We start from the raw sequence: 6,951 nt of genomic DNA, 5'->3' as shown, positions 1-6,951 counted from the left end.
TTGAAAATATTTAGAATTTAATTCTAACGCGTCAAGTAAAATAGGACCATATTGCATATGTTTTATTACCGAAAAAATATATTCTTGAATTAACCTAAATCTTAATATGAGTATTCATACTTTTTTTTAATATTTCAAATGAATATTACCAAATGTATTTAAATTATCATAAATAAGCTTAGTGTAACAATCTATGTGTGTTTTGCAATATATGTGTCATATGTGTCACATTACATAAATACAATATCCGGGAAGTGACGGAGAAAGAATACAATTCACTACCCTCTCTCCAATGGGTGTCGTAAGAAGCGACTAAGGGTTATCTGAGTCGTACTACTCGTCTGTTAGTAGGGTGTTAATCATCCGCCTGGCTTTTTACCACCGTACGCATAGTGTAAAATCCGTAAAACTTGCAGCCGTGTTTTAAAATCAAGTGTTGTTCCAGTGGAGGAGGAGGCCTGGGGGAAGCTGCCGTTACGTAGGCTTCTCGCTAACTTCAATGCTGTCCACCGTCGTCTTAAGATAGCATGGCCAACAATGTTGTTCCTTACTGAGACAAATGCTTGAAGAGTCCTTCAAATCCAAAGCTGAAATGTACTTTTTCGTCAGGACGGATTTTCTTGTTGTCATATATTGTGCTGCGTGGAGGTTCCCTCCATCTCTATGTTGGTGGTACGTGTGGACTTGGTACGTCAGAGTCGAATCTACATACATGCCCATAATGGTGACTTGGAAAAGAGCTGACTGTTTGACTATTTTTAGTTGGGTGGCAGATGCTGCGCTAGTTTAGATTCCTAACGCGGAATTGGTGTTTTTGGGGCATCTCAATGCTCACCATGAATCTTGGTTAAATTAATCTAAAAACTGACCATGCTAGAAGTGTCTGCACCACGTTTTGATGCGGACAACAAGGTGTCAGCAGCATTTGCTATGCAGCAAACGTCACATACTTATATTGTACTTGTTCTTTTTCTTTATTTTTTTTTTTTTTGCATCGTTACTTTTTTTTTATTGTTCATTTTACTTCTTTTTTTGTGTAAATGATAATTTATTAGTACTTAAGTTATTTTTATTATTATTATTATTTATTACTTTTTATTTTGTACCTAATTGTCATTTTGTCCCAAATAAAAGTGTTCTTTCTTTCTTTCTTCTTTCTTCAGGGAGATTGATGCATAGCGTGAATTTAATGCCAAGAAAACACAGATATGCGTTTTCACAGCGAAAAAGTCACCATTTTCCCCTCTTCCATCCCTCAGTGGTACTACGCTGGCGATATAAAACAAAATTGCCATGCTGGGTACTGACCTTTGGTGCGACTTTAATCCAAGGGATTATATAAAGGTTGTTATCAAAACAACGTCACGGAAACTCGGAGTACTGAACAAGGTTAGGGGGATTTTTCACGCCACAATAACTGCTACTGTTGTATAAAACGCAGGTGCGACCTTGCGTTGAATATTGCTTGCAGCTTTGGGATGGCTCCTCTAAGTACTAATGTACTAATGTATGTAAAGTGATGGAGTTCTTGAATCGATTGCATCGACATTGCATTATTGGTGACGTAATGATCAAATACACACTTAAACCTTCACAATTGCGTCGAGAGATAGCAGCGCCGAGCGCTTTCTTTCGACTGTATCACAGTGAATGCTCTAAGGAATTATTTTCTCCAATTCCTGCGTATTATGTTAGAGTTTGAAGTTTGAGTAAACGAGTGTAAATAAGCCTTTACATATCATTTTAGCGCTCAAGGTTGGTGGCGCATTGGTGGCGTAAGGATTTATAAATTTTTCTTATAGCGCTTATTTATAGGGGCGATGGTGACCACTTACCATCAGGTGACTTTTCGCTTTACATGAAAAAAACAACAGCAAGCAAAAAATATGACGTTTAGTCCTTTTACGACTAAAGGTCAACCTAGACTAGAGATACTCGACTTCCAACCACTGAAATCTGATATGAAAGGCGTTATCAACAAATGTTCTCAAGTACTCTAGCATAGTTTCTACGTAACGCTTCCGATAACATTCTCGTGCCGTGCACCGTTAGCCATTATCAGAGAGCGATCAAGATCTCGAATCCAGCCTTGTTGCGAGGCTGTTATCTCTCTTCGTCTATAAATCTAATACATATAATTCTCTATAAATATCTAGATATATGATCTCTAAGCTCGAGGGTAGTTTTGAAAATAATTATTGTCCGGTTACTATCGATTTGCTCAAGGACAGTAGAAGTAAGTTTTAAGGTTAATATAATTGTTTTTTTTATTTTAAATTAGTATACTGACGAATGGTTCAACTGGTGGTAAATGGTCACAACCGCATACAGACATTACAACTAAATTTTAGTTTCCAAATAACCACTCGTCGATAATTCTACTATCCGAAGGTAAAACGAATCGTTTCTAGAATATAATATCTATATACAATAAACCATCACTTATATGAAGGTCAAAAATAAAAAAATATTGAACACTGTATCTTAAAAAAGTTAAAAATATTTTTTCAAACGATACATTTTCAAATGAAAACCTGCTATAAAGCCAGCTACAGGCCATAGAAGTCGAATTCACACGTACAGACCAAGCCTTAATTACTGCGACCTCCCTACGACCATTCTTAGTCACTTCAAACTACCTCTCGACAACTTGCACGGAAAGAGCGTGTCGCTCTGTGTTCATAATTCCATTAGAACGTTCCAACACAGAGCTGGGAATTCGAACAGGTGGAATACACTTCCTTCAATGTAGTTAGTTCATTTGAAATGCGACACGTCTCCTCTACACTATTCTTATTGCAATATCAGTAATTAAGGTGCTATGACTTTCAATCGCTTTGTTTGCAGGATTTGTTAAGAATTTCGACCCCGATATATTCTTACAGACATATTTTAAGTTAAATGTAATGTCTTTTTAGTTTGAGCCCAGATGGCCCAGTGGTTAGAACGCGTTCATCTTAACCGATGATTTCGGGTTCAAACCCAGGCAGGCACCACTGAATTTTCATGTGCTTAATTTGTGTTTATAATTAATCTCGTGCTCGGCGGTGAAGGAAAACATCGTGAGAAACCTGCATATGTCTAATTTCAACGAAATTCTGCCACATGTGTATTACACCAACCCGCATTGAAGCAGCGTGGTGGAATATGCTCCAAACCTTCTCCTCAAGGGAGTGGAGGCCTTTAGCCCAGCAGTGGGAAATTTACAGGCTGCTAATGCTAAAAAAACGTTAAAGGTTAAACTCGTACGTTAAAGGTTATATGGATCTTGGAGCACTCAAGTTATACAGTGGAGATCAAGGTAAACGCAACGTAGGGTGCTTTTTCGTGCGTATATAATCAAGCTGATGAAACCCGACAGAAAGCGGAAGGCGGAGAACTGGGAATTTTGGCGTATCTTGAGAGGTGATGATATACTTATATGCATAATTTAAATTTGAAGAAAATATACTTCGCTTAAACGCGCCACGCTCACTCAGGAGAGTAGAAAGCGGCTGCGGCTGCGTCTGTCGTTTGCCTTCACGGCATGGGAGTCGGTCTCATCCCCCATCAAAAGTGATGAAGTTTTGATGTTTCACTACAAAAATATGTTTAAGAAATGGACATGGAAAACTTTATTCATATAAAATTAGCAGTCATTTGAGTGCGTTCGCATATATCATATTAGTGAAATTAAATTATATTTATGTTATATGTTTGGTTGAACTTAGTTTTATGTCTGATTTTCCCGATCCACGCAAAGTTATGGAAGTCCTTAAGAAGTTTGTAGATGGATCTAGACTGTATAGAGACCAAGTCGGCTCGACAAATCAGCGTTTTAACCCGAAGGTCCGGGATAGAGGTCATCGCCGACATTAACTGAAGTTACTAAATGTGACGTCACACTACGGTGTAAGATAAGTGAGTTTTGATTTGTTATTTACATTACCTAATTTTCTTTACAACTTCTAGACGTTTTTTATTTCAAACTATTTTTTCTATCCTATATATGTATTATGATAATATGTTGCATAATATTTGAAATGTAACGTATTATGTTTGTCTTAGTTAGTTAGTTAGCTAGTCTAAGAGATTATTACTTGTGGTTGCTTACCAAGTGCTTTCACGAAAACTTTGTCACGTCTTTATAGATCTCCAAAATGTCTGCAGAAGTTCGCACCAACATGTTATATGTCCTTATACATATATAAAAGACACACACATATAATTTTATCACAATCTAACTGAGGCATCTGTATTATTTCATATTAATTTATATATTTTTTATATAATTTAAATTAATATGCTAAGAAAGGGCCTAAAAAAAGATCAGTTTTGTTTCTATTTTTTTCGTTAAATTATTGGTATAGAAATAACATTATATGAATGTTGCGTTATTGTATGTAATGTAATGTTGCGTTGACTTATTTCGTTTACACTTTGAATATTGAAACAGTGTTTTCGGATAATTTGCAAGTCATTTTAATAATTAATTTATTTTATAAACGCATGACAAAGGGAGGTAAGGGAGGCAAATATCGACCGTTCGCTCTATAATGATTTTTTTTCAACGTAACTATACTATAGTTACGTTGAAAAATGTAAGTAAGTTGTATGTATTAAAAAAAAAAGAAAATTAAATTCCATTTTTGAATTTACCAAATTTATACTAATTATGTTTATTGATATAACAATAAACAACGAAACGAATGACTCTACATTTACAACGCCGCCCTTTTAATAAGTCGTTTAAAAATTAGTAGGATATTTCTAACACCTATAATACTGTTTTTGTAATAAAATAACGTAGGTTTTATTCTTTTCATTGTATTGCCAATTTAGTCACATAAGCTTAAGGCTTAGAAAGGCAAATTTTATATTATTAAAGCGTTAAAAACCACTTTCACAATAAATAGAGTTGATTCCACCAAGCTGCATAATAGATTGGAAAACATGTGGAAACTTTATCATCATATCTTTTTGACCCATGATATTTCCTTTATTACTAAACAAGAAATGAATTATAAATACATACGTACTAATTAAGAACGTATTAGATCAGTGATGCTTGGTAAAATCGCCGTTCCAAACCGATGACTGATTTACGTTTAATCACTCGTAAAATGACGATTCAAACGTACTCGAGTAATAACTTTACAATTTTGATTGATTAAAAATTATGATTTTGCTACAAGTTGATCTAACATTTAATTACCAACGTGAGCCTTAGTAATAAAAAAAAAAAAACAGGAAAATAGAAACATTTGTATCAGTCGGTTGGATTTTAACGCAAAAATTTTTAAGGCTTCAATTCGTGATTTTTACCTGACTCATGACAACCGTCACGGCTGGTCTGTATATATAGTAAGCAAACGTATGCGCAAACACAAATGATTGTGCATTTTCTCTGAAGGTGAGGGTCCTCATTATGCTATGAGTTGATAATCTGGCATAATGGGAGTGAGCCCAGACGCAGAGGCATCGGCTTTACCTGCTTTCCGAACTGGAACCTTTCCAATTAAAAGTGTTGTAAGTTGTTTGTTAAGCAGTCAACCTCCACGAAGAATGTTTGTCATTTTTAAAAATCACCTGTTAAAACTACCAACTTGTACTGACTAAATAGGTTATTTTAAGAGTATTCCATGATGATTTTGGCCAATATTACATATTATTTTTGGACATTTTACTGTTGTATTTAGTGATAAGTTTGTAAAGTCGCTCTACGGGAGATAATATTTACGCGTTTCCCGAGCACTAAAGTTTTAATTATAAACCTCCAAACTTAAAAAATCTGATTTAAATTCATCAACAACCATATCATGGTATTATTTCATATCGTTAAAATCCAGATACTTCTAGTTGACCATTCCATTTACCAAATTCAAAGGAGTTCTTAAAAATTTAGATTATTTTACAAATATACATTTGGATCTTAGCTCTGTGTGAAAATAATAAAAAGTGCCAAAGCTTTATAGAGGAGCGTTGAAACCTTTAAAAATTAGCAATTTTATAAAAAAGCTCTCAGACGCTTTCATTTTAGTGAGGCTAGACTACATTAGCATTTCGTTGTATTTCCTAAATATCTTTTGTAAGTAATTTTCTTACAAGATAAAAAATTATAATGCAATCTTCATATCAATCAGAATCAGCAACGCGAACTATTCCATTTCAGCTGTAATTTCATTTGTAAGTTTATTTAATTAATATATAGAATTAGAGCCAGGCTGGTTTGGCCGTTAAGTTTTTAATAAATTTAATGTACAAAGGTGCTCTATATATAACTTAGTTATATTTCTCTAATATCCGGCTGTTAATACATTACACGTGTGCTCTTAAGATTAACTTTGAGAGTGTGAAGCGATGTATATTAAATTTTAATCACCATATCCAATTAATATTTATCACTAGCTGTGCCCGCGACTTCGAGCGCGTTTGAAATTAACAAAATAGTTATTGTCGTAGCCTAAAATATTCTATCAGCTATCTGCCAGTGAAAGTCCCGTTGTTATCGGTCCAGCCGTTCCAGAGATTAGCCGCAACAAACAGACAGACAGATAGACAGACAAAAATAGAAAAATATATTATTTCGTTATATGTACCGTGTATATACATATACATACATATGCATTTAGTAAAAAGCGGTTATTTTAATATTACAAATAGACACTCCAATTTAATTATTAAATACTAGGCTAGTTCCCATGACTTCTATTATGCGCTATTATTATTATTTATTATCGATATGTTTTTACTATAGATAAAAAAGATCAATATTTATTTGTATTTTTTTTTAAGGTTTATATATAAGTATGTATACTGTCATGTTTTGTCAATTATTAATTGCCGCCTTCGTGGTTTTCTGTTTGACCTAAAGGTTGACTGGCAGAGAATGCCTTCAGACATTAAGTCCGCCTTTTGTCCCATTTGCTTTCTGGTGGTCAATAAAGGAAATAAATAAAGACTATAAATTAC

This window comes from Vanessa atalanta, chromosome 21, assembly GCF_905147765.1.
Source record: "Vanessa atalanta chromosome 21, ilVanAtal1.2, whole genome shotgun sequence".
Taxonomy (NCBI): domain Eukaryota; kingdom Metazoa; phylum Arthropoda; class Insecta; order Lepidoptera; family Nymphalidae; genus Vanessa; species Vanessa atalanta.
Note: the sequence above shows the minus strand (reverse complement) of the source record.